The sequence below is a fragment of the Pelodiscus sinensis genome, chromosome 8 (genome assembly GCF_052426305.1).
Source record: "Pelodiscus sinensis isolate ZL-2025 chromosome 8, ASM5242630v1, whole genome shotgun sequence".
Lineage (NCBI taxonomy): Eukaryota > Metazoa > Chordata > Testudines > Trionychidae > Pelodiscus > Pelodiscus sinensis.
In genome coordinates, this window is record NC_143059.1 from 64,272,074 (window position 1) to 64,290,655 (window position 18,582).

The window sequence follows — 18,582 nt, forward strand, 5'->3', positions numbered from 1 at the left end:
TGCACCAGCTCCCACCATTTAAAAGGTTACACTTTTACATCCCTAAATGCTACCCTGCTCAAGATGATCAGCTTCAGCAGAGCACCGTGAATCACCGTACCATCCCTGTCCCTCACACTTCCGTAGGAGGCAAAATTCCAGGGTCCCAATACTCACACAGAGGGTCAAAGAGACCCACAGTAACACGATAGGGCCTCTGTTTATCAACGATGGCTTTAGGTAGTAGAAAAACTTCCAGAAGGCAAATGAAACAACTCCAGACCATTCTCAGGGGATAAATCAACCACTCTGGGCAGTAATACAAAGTTGTTTGCAGCAAACTGGAGAAAGAAAAGCCCTTTACGTACCCGCTGAGATGCAGGCGATTTTTAACACGTTTCCCCAACTGAGCCACTCAGGCCCTGGGCTTGCATAATGATCTACAGCTGCTGTGAATTGATTTCGTTCCACCGAATCCTAGTCAGAACCACTGGCAGGAACAGCGGCGATCACAAAACCACCCCAAACCCCTGTCTTCTTTAGAACAATGATTGCATTTTGAGCGTGATCTCACATTTATAAAGCACCTTTCACCCAGCCTGGAATATCAACATGATTTACAAACTTTGTTAACTGGCTATAAAAGCACACGCATTGGAATAACAGAGGCAGCCACAGACGGCAAAAGACCGGGAGGTATTTTTGGGTACCAATTACCACTCAATCGTCTCTTTCATTGATGTCAAGTATCAGAGGGGTAGCCGTGTTAGTCTGAATCTAAAAAAGCGACGAGGAGTCCTGTGGCACTTTATAGACTAACTGAAGTGTAGGAGCATAAGCTTTCATGGGCAAAGACCCACTTCGTCAGATGCATGTAGTGGAAATTTCCAGAGGCAGGAATAAATATGCAGGCCAGGATCAGGCTGGAGATGACGAGGTGGATCCAATCAAGGAGGATGAGGCCCACTTCAAGCAGCTGATCTGGAGGTGTGAATTCCAAGAGAGCAGAAGCTGCTTTTGTAGTTAGCAAGCCATTCACAGTCTTTGTTTAATCCAGAGTGGGCCTCATCCTCCTTGATTGGATCCACCTCGTCATCTCCAGCCTGATCCTGGCCTGCATATTTATTCCTGCCTCTGGAAATTTCCACTACATGCATCTGACGAAGTGGGTCTTTGCCCACGAAAGCTTATGCTCCTACACTTCAGTTAGTCTATAAGGTGCCACAGGACTCCTCGTCTCTTTCATTGATGACTCCTTGGCACTCAACTAGGCCTACCCAAGTGCCTAACATGTTCTCTTATAGGATTTTTTCCCCCCAGGTTGCCTTTCTGGAGCTGGTCCTTTATATTTGGTCAGTACCAACACAGCTGCTTCCTGAAGTGGCCATTTTATAAGCTGGTAGCTGCCGGTCACATCTCTCTCATCTCCAGCTACTAAATACCTCTTATGCTTCCCACCAGTTTTCCCATGCTCACATGGCACCAACATTAATGCATGAGGCATGACAGAAAACACTTACTCCCGTAAGTTAAAACCCACACCCAACAGTCCAGGAGAGAAACTGGAGAATACTATCGCCAGTTGAAAACACAGAGTGAATTAGCAGTTCAATTAACTGGCCAAATTGGAATGAGGCCAGGATACAGGATTTTACATCACTTGCTGGTGCTTGACCAAGGTTTTCCAGGACATTCAGCAAGCAACCTACTTCCAAAAGCAGACAAGTAGCATGTGCAGAGACACAGCTGCCAAGACATACAGCCTTTGCACCAGAGAAGGCGGCTATGCTGCAGATGGAGAAAGGGGTCACAAACTTCCAAGTTTTGACCAGGACAGGCACAAATTATAATTTCCAACAAAAGCATATATAATTTAGAGAAGGAAAAAGCTAGTGGGACTCTACTCAGGGCAGTGTACATCCCAAGATTTAATTCCCTCTCATTTTAAAGGCCTGGCCTACATCTCCTCTTGCCCCAGCCTGAGTTAGGAGTAGCTAGGTCAACGGCGAGGGTGACATCCAAAAATCAGGGCCTATGCAGGCCCAGCCTTTGGGCAGGGCGAGCAAGGTGGTCGCCTTAGGCCCTGCGCATTCAGCTCTGCCCAGCTCGCTGCCTTGGACTCCGCACACTCTTTGGCCAGGCCTGGGCCTATGTGAGCAACTGTGCTCCAAGATGTACAATCAGCCACAGCCAAGCAGGTCCTCACAAACAGAAGAATCAAAAATGCCCCCATCCCGACTAGAGCGGTGGGGCCAGTACGGCATGCCGCGGGAGGCTCCACCACCGTTGCAGTCGTTCTGAGTAGATACTGCATCGGAGCTGTGCAGAGTGGCGGAGGCTCAGATGCAGGGCACTGAACCTCAGGCCCGCTTCAGCACAGGCACAAGTTCAGAGTGGCGGCGAGCCTCCTCCTGGAAGTTCAAGTTTGCCCACACAGCTGGGGAAGCCAGCCAGACTCCCAGCCAAACTGCCCTCATTTCCGTCTCCAAACTGGCGGCCTCTGCTAACCGAAAGCCAGCTGAGGTACTCCCCTTCCAGGCACTGGCATCTGCCAATTCTTCATCTGATAACAAACTGCATAGTGTTATGTAAACATTCAGAAGGCTCCACAATTAAAAGCAAATTAATGTAAATACAATGTTTAAACAGACTGTGAGGAACTTTTTTTCTATTTTCTCCTCAGCTGCCCCCTTCTCCAGTCGTCCATCCATCCATATTGTGATCTCTCACATGTGGTTAGCCTGTCCACTCTCGAGAGCACTCTGTGTCCAAGGATCCCCCGGAGGTTTAATAACACTAACACGCCACAATAAGAAGTAAGTGTAAGTGTGTGTGATCACTCCCATTTTAGAGCTGGGAAAAGCAAAAGGGAAAGAGGTTAAGATCAAACACAAAGCTTCTGGCACAGATGGGAATAGAACCGGTGTCCTGAAGAGCTCACAAAGATGTTGGTTCTGAGAGGGACCGAACCGCCACAATTCACTGATCCATTCACCCACCACAGAACCGAACCTGCCTCTGGGGTAGCATGCAGCAGTTCTGTAATACAACATAGCACCTCTGCACGGCCGCTTCGGACAGAAAGCAAAGAAGGCCATAACTAACCGAAACAATGGGGGGAAACGTAGGTGAGGCAGAATTTACTCAAGTGAGAATTTGGGCTGGAGTACTGAAGCTAACACCCAAGTGCCGTGGGATGTCTAATCACAAATGATCAGGATCTTAGGGTTACACCTCATCTGAAGGTCAGCACTTCCAGCAGCTCCACAAACAGGTCTATACTGGGGGTGCAGCTTTGTTTTGATCCAGGAGTAAACAACAAACAACAACATCATAATAACGATATCACACAAACCAGGTACCACTTCCCATCTCCAGCACAGTGAGTATTAATTCAGACTCCATGTTACACAAGATTATCTCCTAGCAGTAGCATCTGGGCCTTGCAAAGCGTCTCCGTTAAAGGTCGCTTGTGGTTTGGTTCTTTTCGTTCATTCTAGAATCCCCAGCACTGCTCCTTTACTGCCATCACAGTGATCTATCTCTGGTAGTAAAATCCTGGTTAATCAGTTAACCAGTTGAATGTCAGGTTAACCTAACATTTAATTGGTTAACCAAGTAAGTGGGATCTGTGCAGTGGACCGCTCAACCTTGGCTGGAGCAGCCTCCAGTCCGGGGGGGATCCCACTACCAGCTCCCATGCTGACGTTGGAGCTGCTGCCAGCTCCTGGCTCCCAGCCCCTGCCAGAGCAACCTCTGTCCACAGCGGGCCTGGAACAGCCCCCTGTCCATGGCACATGGGCAGTTAATGTGTTACCAGTTAACGGGTTAACCTTTCACATCCCTATCTGGTTGGTCCATTCTTCAGGCTGAAATCAACCAATACTGTGTCTGAGGGAATCATGGGTAGGAGCCAAAGTGGATTGTTTTATCTCGCTCCGTTCAACAGCCAACCCCCCCAGCAAAGGTCTGACTGTGCCATCATCCATAGCATTCCCAGGGATGAAGGCTGTCTGGATGCAGCTTTATCCAGGAATTATGATAGGGAGCTTTTTGCTGTGTCTGATCTGGGCCAACGGCCTCCCGGGACTCCTCCATGACTCCTGAATACCGCTCAGTGCCAAGCATTGGAGGGTTTGTCACACTGCAAGAGAAGTGAGTTGATTGCAAACAACCGCGCCTGTGTTCAGACTTGCTGGTTAGCCCAGCGAGGTTGCCCTCTAGAAATATTGCGAAATAAACCCGTAAGCCAACCCATCACGAGGTCTGTATGCAACCGAGCTTATGGTACAGTGTGTGCCACTTCTCCATGGCATGTCATCTGCCCTTAAACTACCTCTACTACAGAACACAATCTACTGGCACCGGGCAATTTCTTGAGGAATCGTCCATAAACTCTATTGTGAGTGTCCAGGGGAGGTGAGAGAATATTTGCTCCCTATTCCAAATAATCAAGGGAAAAAAAGCCTCCAAAAGAACAAAAAGTGGGTGAGGGAAGGCTTGCAAAATAAACTGAGCATCTGATGAGACACTGTTCAGATAAAATCAAAACCAAATCCCTGGTTTAAAAAAAAAAAAATCTTCATTACCATTAAAGCTGCAAGAGTTTTTTAAAAAATTTAAATAGGCTTTTCAACCGCCTGATTTTTATTTTATTTATTTTATTTATTTACTGCACGTCATTCGGCTTTAATAGTGAACACTGACTGATCAAGTTTTGCTCTCTGGTTTCTGGGCTCCGTCCTGCATTTTTCTCACACACAGTCCTCCAGATTGGTGATTCACTCCATGTGGGAATTCTGGGCACACAAAGAATGCAGAAGCCAACCTCTTTTGCACAAGGCATCTGGACTCGGGCTGCGAATGCTCTTGGGAAAGGACTTTGGGGGCAGCAAGGGAAGGGAAATCAAAGGAAATTTTCCCATTAAAATTAAAGAATTTCACGAAGAAGCTTGTAATTCCAGGTTTGCTTGGGTTTTTCAAAGTAAATAAATCAGAATCTGGGCTAAAACATTACACACTGAAAATATTAACATAGACCATGGGGGGGAAAAGGGATTTAAGTAAATGAAGTTTTCCCTTCCAGGACGTCAGAGTGGTTAGGAAAAATACATTTCAAATTAGAAACAGATTCATTCCTGGGTGGTAGAAGAAGGTGGATGATGGGGGGGGAATGGGATTATTTCAATCGCCAGAGGAAATCCTTAGCAGAAACCCACAAGCACAAGGAGAGAGCCAAGTGTGGCTTACAAGAGGGAGGGACAGGTTTCTGGCCTAGACAGAGCCCCAAATTCTAACCTCCAATGCATTCCCAGATTGGCGAGGGATGGGACTGCTGGGGAGCCACCGCGAGCATTGCAGAGGGTAGGCCACAAAGGACGGAACGCTTTATGTGGCTCAGCAGCAATCCCTCTTGGAAGAGTATGGATCAAGCGTTTTTAAAAGAGATGCCTGTTTAATTGTAAAGGGAGCACCTCTGCCCTAAAAGGGATGTGCAGAGAGGGGGGTATTTGCCACCCACTTCTTAGACCAGGGCTACTCAACTTTGGAAGCTCCGGGGGCCACAATGATACTCATGGAACATGCCGAGGGCCACAACTTAGTACATGCAAAAATATGCAAATAGCTTCTTTCAAATCAACAGGCACGAATACAAAGATTAAGGCAAGACTACACAACACGCAGGCCCCATTTAAGTCAGTTCTGCTGATATTAATGAAATGCAATATCTGCCCCATTTCCAGCCATATGACAGCACTTTTAATGAGCAATGACAGTCCAGGAATTGAACTACTAAAACACATATTAACAGAAGACCATTATATTGACTCCTTTTTTGTTTCGGCTCCCACCCATGGGCTGCGTGTTGAGCCCTGTGTAAACCCAAACCACACCATGGGCCGCAAACAAATGGGTCCATGGGCCACGTGTTGAGTAGCCCTGTCCTAGATCTTTTACTGCCAAACTTTATTGGTTCATGTGTCACCAGGGGAACCAACAGCCTTGTGCAGGGGGAGGGGTCACTGTGCTCCTAGAACAGGCGGGGCCTCAGGTGGAAAGGATGGGACCAGGCCCACATACACCCCATACCTGGACTGTGCTCCCTCTTCCCCACAGCACGCCACTCCAATGGTGATCTAAAGGCCCCAGGGCATCACTGCTGCCGCCATACCTGGGCGTCCCTTTTGATTTGCCAGACCAAGTGGCAGTTGTCACCTTTGTGTGCACTCTGCCACTTCATCAGGGGACCTGTGTGTCACGTATTCTAATTTGGGAACCCTGGCCCCCTAGCGTATAAAAGAGAGAACAGCGCCACTTTTATTTTAAGGGGCTTGATACACTGCCATGACTTCAATCACGCTTTATGCAAGAGAAACTGGAAAATCAAGTGCGGCACTTGAATGCAATAAAAATGGGAGGCACATAAGGGGTTCTGGACTAATGGACAGGCACGCACAGCAGTTTTCCACATTTATAGCACACATCACTGGAAAGCACTAGCAAAGCCTTCACAAACAAAACAAACTCCTTGGAAACTGCAGAGAGCGACTGAAACAATCTTCCGTACAAAGCTGGACTGAGACGATTCTTCTGGATGTGGGAAAGTTTGGGATGTAGTCAACTTTTATCCTTATTCTTAAAGTTTTACTGTCATGCCCACATGAATCCCCAGTCGGGTGTGTCGATCTTGTAAAAACAAATTATTCGAATTGCTAGTCGGGATGGGAAAGGGGAAGGCAGAACCGATTCTCTATCCCTGAAGAGACAGAAAAATCCACCCACTTCTCAGCAATGCTGAGTCATCACAGAAGGGATTTCCAATCTGTAAATACTTCTCAAAGATACCTACTCAGTGCCATCCTCCAGCCAAATGACCATTTGAAATCCCATCTGTCCCCCCAAAAGCAGAGATTCTTGCCCATTCTATCACTGTGTAGTAAAAAAAATTTAAAAATAAAATAAAAAAACCCCACCAGTGTCCAGAAAGGTAGGAAAGGTTATGAACAGCAGACAAGGACTCTGATTTTCACCATAGCAACAAGCCTATTTATAATATGGCCTACCTGCATCAAAGAGCAGCAACAAGAAGCTAAATGCAAGGCTAGTGGTACATTCAAGCACTAAGATGAAGAAGAAGCTTACACAAGCATGGCAATGAAACACTTCCAATTACATTACATGCACAATTATTAGCATTTACTCTGAATCTCCTTTTTTCTTTTTATCCGAGGTAGGAGTAACAGGGGAAAATGAATTATTAAAGGTTCAAGTACACAGCAGAATCAAAGGAGGTGACCTCCTTAATGCGTTGGCTTTTAGAGGAGTGACTTTAGTTACAGGATATGGTGGCTAAGCACTAGAGAAGTGGGTGCATACGTGTGAACATGTTCTCAGGTATATTGCAAAAATACACCTGGGTAAGAGAACCTTGACTTGACTATGTAGCTGCATCTAAACATCTGGTAAAGCTCCCAGCATTGTAAAGAGTAACTGTTAAAAAGGGGGTCTCAATCTTATATCAAATACTTAAGAATAACGCTTGTCTTAAAAATTTAAACTCTCAGAATCAAGATGTAGCAGAGACAGTATAAAGGGGGGGGGATTTAAAATGACAGTAAATCTCAAGGCAACCATTGTTCTTAACAGTTTGATACTACAATCGTCTGAAAGAATGCTAGTCCATCAAACACAGCTTGGAAACCTCAAGTGTGGCTGAATGATATATGTGTCTTAGTAAGGGAAATAAATGTGCTGACGTGCTGAGCCACATTGAGAATCCCATGTTCACCAGTCCTCAAAATGTTGTCAGTCTGGCTATGTCTACACTGCAGAGTTTAAGGAATGCATATGCTCTTCCAAAAAAAATTTTCGGAACTGCAGATGAGTTTTTTCGGCATCCCCATGAACCTCGTTTCATGAGGAAGAAGGGATGTGCTGAAAAAGGGTTTTTTTCCCAACATCTGGCCCCATGTAGATGGGCCAAATGTCGGAAAAGCCTCTTCCAACAAAACAAGCAGAAAAAGGTACACAAATTGTGGCTCGCAATTTGCGTACCTTTCACCAGTCTAAACACAGCTCTATCTTGCTTTTTTTTCTTATTGTTTTATTATCTGCAATGAAATAGCCAAGCAGTTGCAGAAAGATTCTGTTGCACACGTTTCAAGACCCTTCTTCAAAGCAAGCTATTTATTAAAAGGAGCAATGCAAGTCATTCCATAACTTCCCCAACTAGAACGCCTATTTGCCAGCAGATATTTTTGCAGATGTTTGTAGGAGCACAGGAGCCAAAAGCAACTGATAAGAATTGTATGATGCAAGGCACTGGATTTTGAGATTTTATTCCACAATTTCTACCTTACGGGTTTTCATAGAGATGAGAGACATTAGTAAACTAGTGGTATATTGTTTAATAAAACCCCTTTACCTGCCAGGGACCTCGGAGGGTGTTCGTAGTATACACACACTGCAATTTTTTTTGTATTTTGGCACGTTCTAAAAAGGAATAAGATACATTTTAAAGCTTCTGCAAATGATACAAGAACACGAAACATGGATGCTGACTTCAAATGAATTCCCATGTCGTAGAAGGGGAGGGATGAGATAAGGGGCTAGAATGGAACCTAGAAGGCGCCTGCCATACAGCCAACAGCATTGAGAGCTCAGAATTTAGCAAGAATTGGAAAAGACCTATTGGATCAAAGAAGCTGTCCCCTTACAAGGATAGGAGACAGTCTTGCTTGACAGAGGACATAGTGGATGTTAAAAAGGATACTCTGATGCATAGACCAAGATTCCTTATTGATGATAATAAAACAAAAACAAAAAACGAGTGAGCATTATAGGATACAGACATATTGCAATATTTTGTTTTTCAAAAACCACCATTTGGCCAGGGAAGCTGATGGCTCCTGCTCTTAATGAGAGAATGAGAATTTATGGGCGTCAGATTTTGCAAACAGTCTAAACGAACCAGCCTACCACGGGCTGATTGTGTATTCACCATTCCCAACGTAAGGCCCAATGGTCCCTGAATTCACCTGACTCAAGTCAGCCAGGATATGGATTCAGATGAGATTTAAATGCTTACAATCCAGTGAACCACTTTCACAGAATACTCTTGTGCAGCAAGAAAGAAACCCTGAGTAGTCTTGTCTACACACATAAGCTGCACCGTCTTAGCTTAAATAGATTTTCAGACTGATCTGAAATGGTACCGACCCATTAATTTCAAAACAGGACAGTTTGCAGCTGTAAGTTTACGAGTGCAGGCTACACTGATATAAGCCACGTATAAATCAATATCAGAGCAGGGGTGTAGATCAGTCCTTGGTATTTTTATGCCAGTTTTACACACGGGGAGACACACGGCAATTAAGTGTATTGCCCAAGGTCACAAATCAAGTCATGGCAATCCGATTCCCGACTCCTACTTCTGATCTTTTACCACAACATCACACTTTGTCCTAGTCAGAAGAGTGGACTTGCTTGGAAGCAAACGACTAACAGTTCTCAAAACATAAGTAACCTTTCAAAAATCTAATTGTGTGTGAAATGAAAAAGAAAAATCACCACAGTACATCCTCTTAGCTGCAGTCTGAACATTTTACCACTGGAGAGGCAAAGCAAGTACAACAACAGTGACATCTAAGTACACAGGCCGATTACAGCTTTACTTTCAAAAGAGCTTTGATTGATCTTTTTTGATAGACCTGAAATAAATTAAACTAGATTGACTCACTTGAGAACGGACCATAATCCCTTAGTCAGATCCCGGAGAACTCAAACCAAACCAGCTGTTAATTTAGGCTTTACAAGATAAAGCATGAGAAATCCAACCTGATGTACCCAAGAGCAACAGCTTACATCATCTCTGTGAGCAATCAACTCACTGCTTCTTTTAGGAACTAATCAGGGCTTTATAGCATGTGGGTGCCAAACTTGCTCTTTGACCTAAAAAGGCTTTATGGACAATGGGGGAGGAAAAAGTCAGGGACAAGAAAGTTTTGTAGCCCAAGAGGTAAAACGACACTTTCTTGTCCCTGACTTCTTCTTGTCCCTGATCTATTTCCTTAAGAAACATTTAGCACAGTGTAACTGCCCTCTCCCACAAAATAAGCCTGGAAGGACCACCATTTATAATAACCGCTGGATCTATATCAATAATAAATTGCCAAATCATCATGTAAAATAAAAGGAGTGTCCATCAATATAAAAGGGAGCCAAATACTTGTAGACAAAAGGACAAAATAAGGTGAGGGAAAACAAGCCACTAGTCCAGATGATAGTAAGGTGGTATCATTGGAGAAATGGAGAAGAAATGCAAGATAATATTATTGGGAGTTCAAAAACAGCATGGCCACTTCCTCCTGGGTCTTATATCATTTACTATCAGTATCCTTTGTCTTGTAATGCAGCCTCACATCTCCAATCATGGAATAGTCTTAGCGCTAATAAGAGTTTAGTGCAAACTACAGATTAATTTTTAAATGACTGCAGCTAAAAAAGTTTCTGGGAGCATAAATCACAGAAACTGCTTTCCCAATCTAACAAATAATCTATCTTCTTCCAGAGGAGTATTTTCTGGTGGTTCTACACCAGCACCACTCTCATGGATTTTTAAAACATTTTCAGACCTATCTTCGGCTCTTAAAAAATCAAACTCCACTGACATATTCGTCCAAAACAATGATTAGGAAATTTCAGTGTACGTCTACACTGCACCCATAGCTTGAAATAAGAAACTCAATTTGAGCTACTCAAATTGTGTATCTTATTTTGCTCTTATTTCGAAATAGCTTATTTTATGATTTGGTGCGGTCTACACAGCACTAAATTTCAAAATAAAGCCCTTTTCCGAAATGGCCCTTAATCCTCATGCAATTTTGATATAACAGGCTTGCTCTTAAGATGTAGAATAGGTATTTCGGCATACCAGAGGAATTCCAAAATAGTTCCGCAGTGCAGACGTAGCCTCAGAGGGGTAGCTGTGTTAGTCTGTAACTTTAGAAACAAGTGGTCCTGTTGCACCTTAGCCCTGGTTGACACCCTTTCCTTATTTCAAAAGAACAAGCAGAGTGTCTACATTACCAAGCCTGTTATTTTGAAAGAAGGGGCTGGTTATTTTGAAATAATAACTCCTACTTTTCCTGAAGAATTACACTTATTTTGAAATAGTTATTTCAAAATAGTGGGAATATGGATGCTCCTCTGCTAGGGTTGCCAGGTGTCCGGTTTTGAACTGGACAGTCCAGTATTTGAGGGTTCTGTCCAGGAAACAAATTGAGAAAATACCAGACATATAAAATGTGTAGTATTTTCTAATGAGGTAAGTTGTATTATTATTATTAGGAGCAGTGCTTTTTTTTTGTGATGGTACTGCCCAGTATGCAGTCCCGGCACCTCCAGACGCAGTACTGACACCTCCAGTCAGAGCTCAGCAACTTTTCCCCTGGAGTACTGGCAATTTTTTTTTATTTTATTTTTTTTAAACAAGGATCAGTACGTCGTTGCGTACTGCCTGGCTGGTAGACACGCTCATGCTGCGTGAGTGTGTCTACCAGCCAGGCAGCACGCAACTACGTGAGGGAGAGGGGTGGGGCCGAATCCCCGGGGCAGGACTCGTTCCAGGATCTTCATGCGCCTGGGTCAGTCCTACTCTCCTCCAGCTGATTCTCTCCCCCAGCTTCTCCCCCCTCCCCCCGGGCCAGCCCTGCTTTCCCGCCGGCCGGTCTTCTCCCCGCCCCCCTGCCAGCCCTGCTTCCTGCAGGCCAGTTTGTTCCCCCCCCCCCTTCCCCTCCCAGCCCCCTACCCTCATCTGACATCAAGTGTATCTGGTATTTTTTTTGAAGCCACCTGGTAACCCTATCCACTGCAGATATTTCTAAATAACTACTCCCCAGAGTCATTCAAACTAATTAATCCCCAGTGCTTCCTGGGGCTCTAAGTCGAGGTAGCACAGCCACATTAACGGAGCCTGCCTCGGACTAACTTCAAGGCTTCCCCGTAGTGTGGACACGCTATTTCGAAATAGTTACTTCGGGAGTTATTATTTTGAAATAAGTTATTCTGAAGTACTTTCCTAGTGTAGATATGCCCTTAGAGACTAACAAAAATAGATAGGGTCATAACCTTTCGTGGGCAAAACTCACTTCATCAGATCTGATGATGAGGGTTTTGCCCACGAAAACGCATGATACTATATATTTGTTAGTCTCTAAGATACCACATGACTCCTCCTTGTTTCAAGACAATGATGTATCATAAAACATGATTTACTGAACATAAGGGGATCAGAACTGAAATCCATTTGAAAGAGTATCACTGCTTTCAGGCTGTTTGCTCATAGGTGAAAAAAAGATAGGGATGCTGTCTCTGGAAAGAGGCGAGCATAAACTGACCCTTGTAGTTACATATTTATAAACAAACTGGCAAAGGGTAAGGGAAAAGAAAGACCACCATATGAAATAGGAGTTAAAAATCTGATTAGCAAGTATACTCTGTTCATGTGTTATGATTGACCAAAAGGGATTTGGGAGGGGCTGTTTGGGCTTGGGGCTTTTTTTTTTTAATCTGTCAATATGAAAGTGACAGAGCAGAATAAAGTTCATTTCATAATCGCGGGTGCTTCATATCTTTGCAAAGTTGCATAAGAAACTGTTCAGTACGAGAAAAAGCTTAATGGATAAATCAACTAGAGTAAAGGGTTTATGACTAGCAGTTGCATGGAATCAGAAGCTAATGCATCTAGGCAACAGTTACAATAGGTTCCCACTACACCAAACTCTAACTAAACCCTTTTTATTAATGCCCCCATGAACGACATGGCAATTTACTCCCAAGAGATGACCTGTCCTACCAAGTATTGTTGGAAGAGAGGACAATGAAATTGCTGGATTAAATAAATAAAAGTGATTCTCGCGGAGCGCTCACATCACTGAAAACTCTGAAGGCAGGAAATAATCTAAATCCACTTTCTAAATCCATTTTCAGATTCAGTGTCTTAGAGAGCCCTGATAAATGTTGTAAATACTTTGGTTCTTCAACAAATAAGTGCCAGGGGTGTTTTTTTTGTAAACAAAAGAATAATATCCAACAAAGATGTAATCCCATACTGATCTATTGTTTATGCCAGGGAAAGCAAAAGGTGCATTTACCAAAGTCCACGGAGCTAGAGTGCATTGATTAGGGCTATTTTTCAGGTGCTCAGATTACAAGTGAGTTTTTTTCATTTAGGTCTCTAGGTAGCACAAGTGAAGACAGGCAAGAGGGTTTTTAAAGAGTTGTAATAGCACTTAAATTTACATTTCTACAAACAAAGACGGTCTTGCCTCAGTTTACAGTTACAAACAGGTTACAAATTGCGAGACTACTGACCACAAGTTATCACAACTTCCAGACAAACTGTTTCATTCGTCCAGTGTAACATATTTCTTCAGGTTTTGTTTTTTACTGTTTAATAGAATTCAATATACGTGTGTCAGATTACTACCAAAAAACCAGAAACTCACAGGCAATCTTCTATTAAGGAGGGGCAGAATTATAACTTGTGGGCCCCATTCTCTAGTCATATCAATGTAAATAAGGAGTGGTTTCAATGCAGTCAGCAGACTTACACCAATGTAAAACAGATGTAAAGGAAAAGAGAAATCAGGCCCCATATATTAAAAAGGTACTTTGGGCCATTTCCAAAATAATAAAGGTGATCTCTTCTGCACATTTTTACCACACAGCTAGTAAAATGAGTTCTGCCAAGTGTTTGGAAGTCGTCATTCAATTAAATGGTGTTGCTTTATGGTTACCAATATGGTACACACTGAAAATTTATGCACACTCAGTAAACTTCTTATTAACTGAATCTTGTCAAAAAGTGCCACTTTCAACAATTTCTCCTTTAGTTCTTTCCATTTGAAAGGATCAGAGACTTTTACATACATTAATGAAGTAAGTCACACATTATCCAGAAGTATCATTCCCATGTTATTGATAGAGAAAATGAGACCAACAGGAGTTAAGTGGCATGGACAATAAAACAAGGGAAGATTGTGGCACAACTGCATGCAGAAACCAGATCTTCTGCCTCCCAAGCTTGTGTTGTAACCACTAATTAATTCTTCCATTGTTTCATGATCAATCTTATTGTTAATATAAACTCGGAGCCCAATTTAAATAAGTTAGACTGCCAATGAATCTGAAGAATCAGGATGGTTGTGAGAGATGCAAAATAAAGCAAATCAAGCCAAATCATGAATTGTAGCTTCCCACATCATGAAATACAATACAATCAAAGAAGCAAACACCCATTGGGAAACAACAACAGATAACCCAGATAGCAAAGCAGATCAGAGATGGTGCCTCATTCTGTTTCCCAAATCACATATAAATCCTCTCTCCCTCTCCATCCAAAAAGAAATTCCCTTAAGCACCTGGGAGCCTCATACATCAATATATCCACCAAGAAGGCTCAAGAGAGCTTACAACTTTGCTACAGATCAAAACAATGTTCTCTGCATGATGACTAACATGGGTATACAAAATGTTTGTAACAAAGCCCAAACCTTGGGCCAGACTCATGAACTGAGTCTGGCTATGAGCAAACCTGGGCCAGTTTTTGACAATGGACAGAAATCATATTAATCTAGTTTCACCCCCAAAATAAAAGAGAACTTTCTAATTTTGGTGCAGAATTGCCTGGATTTGGGGATTTACAGTGAAATACAGGACATAAGTGTCCACAGATCTACCCATCACATCCTAGAAATCAGAGATGGAAAAAGACTTAGCCACCCTCTTTCCCCAAAACAGTTGGCATGCACAATGTATTTTACAGCATTTTCTCCAGGTTAGTTTGAATTCATCTAAGAGCAATAGGGCTGCTGACACTTCCATTGAGAGACTGGAAAGTGTGACAAACAGTCTTAGATTCAAAATGGAAGGGACTACATACAAGTGTTGTATCTTCTACAGATTTGTGTGTGACCTGCTTTCCACACCGGGGTAAACAATGTTGTATTGTATCTACAAATGTGGAAAGTCATAAAACGTGTATACTAGGGATGTAAGTGACTAGTCGACTACCCAATAAGCATATGCTTATCGGGCAGTCGAGTCACTACTCGACTAGTCTGTCCCCATCCCCACCCTGCCTCTGTATCAGAGGCAGCAAGGGGGGGGATGAGGAGCTGGTGCTGAGAGGAATCGGCTTAAAAGCCTCCAGGGCTCTTGCTACATTTCAAAGGCAGAGGAGCAGCCGGGGAACCCAGGGCGGGTGGGGTCTGAAGTAGTCCCCGCTCGTGCCGGGTCCCAACTGTGGCACCTCTGCCTCTTAAATTTAACACCCCTAGTTAATACTAATACTATCAAGAGTCCAAGACAGTGATATTACTTGCCACTGGAAAAGAGAGAGCAAGATATAAAGGGGATTCATAAACCAATGCTCGTAAAACCTTTACATCTCTCCTCACTTTCATTAGTAGTAGTACTGCAGCACCACCTAGACTGGCGTAAGGATGTTAACTAGCGATTCATTTACTAGTCGAGTAGTCGATGGAATCTCCATCGACTACTTCACTAGTCGATAAGCACTTCTGTGTTCCGCCATAGAAATTTTCCAAGTTGGAATGCCACGTAGAACCCAGGGCCTGCGTGAAGTCCCGCTGACCCTGGGCTCCACGCGGATGCTTCCACTTTGAAATGCACAAGAACCCCCACTGTAGACTCTTGTACATTTCAAAGCTGCCACTTTACACAGAGCCCGGGGTCAGCTGAGGAGTTCCCAGCTAATCCCGGGCTTCAAGCGGTGCTACTGCTTTGAAATGCCGCGCGGAGCCAAAGCGGCTTGGAGCCCGGGATCAGCTGAGGACTGCCCAGCTGACCCTGAGCTCCATGAAGTGCTGCCGCTTTTAAGTACCCCCTACTTCTCCCCTTTGCTTGCTGCCTCTATCCGATAGAGGCTGCGGGGAGATGGGGGGGGGGGGGGTAACTAGTAGTCCTTTACATCTCTAGACTGGGGTGGACAATTTTTGATAAGGGGAGGTCACTCCAAGAATTTGGTAAGTGGTCAAGGGTTAATACCACTTTACTATGGTATTAATGGAGGTGGGGAGAGGTCTGGGATGGAGGTTGGGTGAAGGAATGGGGTTTTTACCCGAGCGGGGGGATGCAAGGTCTGGGAAGGAGTTGTGACCAGGGATAAGGGTACAAGAGGGGTTGCAAAGGGTTTGGGCCCCACACTGGCCCCAGCAGCCAGGTGCTTTCAGGAGCATCTGGGGCTGTGGCAGGCAAACCTCTGTAAACTGAATGCTTGGGTGGCTGCCCAGGAGAGATTCCAATGCCACCCAGCTGATTAGCAGAATATCCATAACCAGCAGCATGTGTGGTGCACATCCACATAGATGTCTGTGCACATAACAAAATTTATTCCGCACATGGATGGAAAACAATTAGAGGGGATACTGACAACAGACAGGGAGCCTCCTCAAGGGTCCAGCTGGGCCATGGGACATTGGCGGCCCAAAGGACTGCCGGATCCGAATGTGTGGGGACCGGATGTGGCGCTCAGACTGTATTTTGCTCATCTTGGCCTAGAGACACCACAGGATCACAGCCCCATTGTGCTACTTAAGGAAAAACCTCAAAGAAAGAGAAAGACCCAGACCCTGCTCTGAAGATCTAAATCAGTGGTCCCCACGACGGCGCCCACCGGGCCATTTCTGTGCGCCCGCCGAATGAAAGGGGCCGGCCCCGCTCCCCAGCGCATGACTCATGGGCAGTACCAGCCCCTGGGCACGCAGCACATGGGTGTCCCCACCCCCAGGTGCACGACGCAAAGGCTGTGCCAGCCCTGGGCATGCAGCATATGGGCGTCCTAACCCCGGGCACGCAGCACAGGAGCAGCGCCAGCCCTAGGCATGCAGCGCATGGGCTGTTGCAGCCCTGGACGCGCAGCCTATGGGCGGCCCCGCCCTTAGGTGCATGGCACAGGAGCGGTGCCGGCCCCCGGAGTGTGGCGCATGGGTGGCACTAGCACCGGGCACGCGGAGTATGGGTGGCCCCGCCCCCAGGTGCCCGGCAGCCCCAAAAAGGTTGGGGACCACTGATCTAAATAGACAAGCCAGCAGAGGAAGGGCACAATTTGGCCAAGATCCATGGAAGACTCAGAACTGCCTCTCTCCCATGTGTTTTGTCTATGCTACAAGTTGCAGAAAAAAGCATTTTAGGAATATTATGGAAAGTTATTGAAGTTTTCAGGGAGACTTCTTCCAATCCCTCCAAATACGAGCCATGCTCCAGTTACCTCGCATCCCACTGGGCAAAGATCTGAGGCTATCACACAAACATTAACACCATAAAATATCCCCTCTGCACATTAAAGCAAGGACATTTTAGAGTTTGATATCTCAAGGCCTTCCAAAGCTAGAATGCAGTGAAGTGCGTTCCTTTGGGATGGGAGAGATCTTGCTTCCCAATGGAATAAAGCTCCAATTTCTAGCTCTCCTTCCCCTCCCCAGTTATGAAACGTCAGGCTGTCAAAACTGTGACATTATAAGCTACAGAAAAGACATAACTGACCCAAGAGTGAAACTTACTTATCCTGGGCTTTTAGCAGTGGCAACATTTGGGGGTCATTTCTACATTTGATAGAAGATGGCAGCAGTATTTTCCCAGCAAATTTTGTGTGTCTGAGATATACAAAGGTTAATTGGGGCAAATCATTTCCGGGTGTTTACTATGCCTATGAACTATGCTCCCACATTACTGAAAGAAATACTACCGCACAAGCAGCCGATGGTCTTGCGCCCATAGGAGCGGGGAGAGCTGTGAAATGAAAATAAAGTCTTCAAGTAACAGAATTTCTTGCTAACAAAAGAAACAGGCATGTAGCAAAATAGTGTAACTGGCAACACACTCCTCTTCTCACTGCCACTAATTTCATGCCCATCAATAAGTTGAATGATTCCATGGCTCATTTTCTCTGTAGTCTTTTGTTTTCCCTCCCCAGGGAGATAAATTATGTCATTGTATAGCCTCTTCCACTCCAACCCCTGCACATAGGCCGCCTGGATCAGACCAGCTTATTTCAAGGCAGAATTTGGTCCATTTCTGGAAGACTAGATTTAATTTCATACTGAAATTTAAAAAACAATAACAACAAATCTTGCCTAGATCACGAAGCTTAATGAGAATACACGTTTCAAGAAAGTTATGTCAATAAAATAAAGTTAGCAACGAATGGCAGAAACATTCAAGCGAACAATGTTTACAGTTGTATATGGAGGTAAAAGTGGTGCAGAGTAAATATAATTAGTATTTCACCAAAGTTCATCTACGACACAGTCATAGCTTTAGTTTTAATTAACACAACAATGGTGCTGAGGTCTGAAGAAACTAAAGTCACACATCTGAAGCCATGTCTTTCAAACATGACAGGCGGACAAGGACAAAAAGAGAGCCCAAATTGCAGAGAAGAGGAGAAAGGTGAATGAAAAAATAAATACATCAAGGGCCAAATTCTGTCACGTTTTAGGTAGAATAGTGCTGGACTTAGATGGGGCTAGACAGCAGACCTTCACCCCTTCTCTGAGGCTCCGCTCCTGCTCACTCCAT

General features: G+C 44.4%; 1 protein-coding gene across 22 annotated transcripts in view; it reads right to left on the reverse strand.

The window, feature by feature from the left end:
• TCF7L2 (transcription factor 7 like 2) overlaps window positions 1-18,582 on the reverse strand; it is a 227,750-nt gene that overhangs the window by 171,781 nt on the left and 37,387 nt on the right. The window lies entirely within an intron of this gene.